The sequence below is a fragment of the Leptonychotes weddellii genome, chromosome 10 (assembly GCF_054177405.1).
Source record: "Leptonychotes weddellii isolate Sample4059 chromosome 10, ASM5417740v2, whole genome shotgun sequence".
Taxonomy (NCBI): Eukaryota; Metazoa; Chordata; class Mammalia; order Carnivora; family Phocidae; genus Leptonychotes; species Leptonychotes weddellii.
In genome coordinates, this window is record NC_138378.1 from 80,729,422 (window position 1) to 80,731,094 (window position 1,673).

A 1,673-nucleotide genomic window follows, 5' to 3' on the forward strand; every position below is an offset into this window, starting at 1 on the left:
TGAATGGTCCTGCTTTCAATTCTTCATTAAGCAAGGACATATGCTATGGATTGCATAACTTTAAATATCCTGGCTGCTACGCTTGTAGGGGTCCCCTTGAAGATGTGACATTGATACTAAATTCCAGGTGTGGTTTGACCAGTTAACCTTAGATTTCAAACAATAACATTCCTTATTTGGGACATTTCTATGATGTGTTTTTCTTTGGCAGTCTCATTACACTGAGTAATGTTAAACTATCTGTCGACCAAAATTCCCAAATTTAACCCACATGCACTGATTACTCATAAAATGTAAAGGTTTACAGTTGGGATACTACACTTTCTCCCCTTTCTCAGTTTCATGGCATGGATCACTTTGGAGTGCAGATCTGCCATATCTGATAAAAGTACAGCAGGCAGGCCAGTGAAAATTTAATGCGTATGTATAAGGTACACTTATACCTATATCAGTCAAGCTTCCGAGTCTAGGTATCTCCCTATTGCATGATACAATAAGTAAAAGCAAACTCAGCATTACTAAAAATGTTTATGAAAAAAAGTTAATCAGAATTTTTGAATAATTGATTCTTCTAATCTGCATCTGTCACATTCCCCATTCTTTTTAGACACTGTTTTAATGTCCTTCCTCTATAAATACTCCATGATACTCCTCAACCTGCAAATCTTTTGGAGGTTCAATAAAAATTATAGTATAAAATCAAATTAATAATTAGGCCAGTCTTGAAATAAAGCATAACTTTCTTTGAGAGATGTCTTTAATATTTCAACATGAGAAATGAGTCAAAATAATTCCTGACTTTTAGAAGACAGTGAAAAATCTTAATATTAGTTAGACCCAGAGTAACCAGAATTTCAAAAGGCCTGTAGGTGTGTGATATATTTCTTCCCCTGCACATTAGGAGGATACCATGTGTGCTATTGGACTCACTGGATAATACCTTCTAATAGGGTCACAATTTAAACTCTTCGGGAGAAGGGGGATTCTGGGGCAGTTTGCATAGCAAAGCACTTGAATAAACCAGAAATGGTGATAGAAGTGAACTGCATAGACAAATTTGCAGCCTCTGGTTAAAGGGCCCAGACAATAACCTGAATTGTGACTACCTTAAGTTTTGTATCCTCCTTGGTTATAACAGATTTTCAGCACAGACATGATTGACTTTTGCATTCTAAGGCTTAATAATCTAATATTTGATTCCAAGTCCTCTCTGGAAATATCACTATGTTTTTTTTAATGTTGTTTTCTCTGAAAACTGATGCGACCCCTCACATAATATAAAGCCTGAATTTCCTTTCTTTTTTTCTTTTGGCTTTTTATTTATTTTTTATTTTTTATTTTTTTATTATGTTAATCACCATACATTACATCATTAGTTTTTGATGTAGTGTTCCATGATTCATTGTGTGTGCATAACACCCAGTGCTCCATGCAGAACGTGCCCTCTTTAATACCCATCACCAGGCTAACCCATCCTCCCATCCCCCTCCCCTCTAGAACCCTCAGTTTGTTTTTCAGAGTCCATCGTCTCTCATGGTTCATCCCCCCCTCCGATTTCGCCCCCCTTCATTCTTCCCCTCCTGCTATCTTCTTCTTCTTCTTCTTTTTTTAACATATAATGTATTATTTGTTTCAGAGGTACAGATCTGAGATTCAACAGCCTTGCACAATTC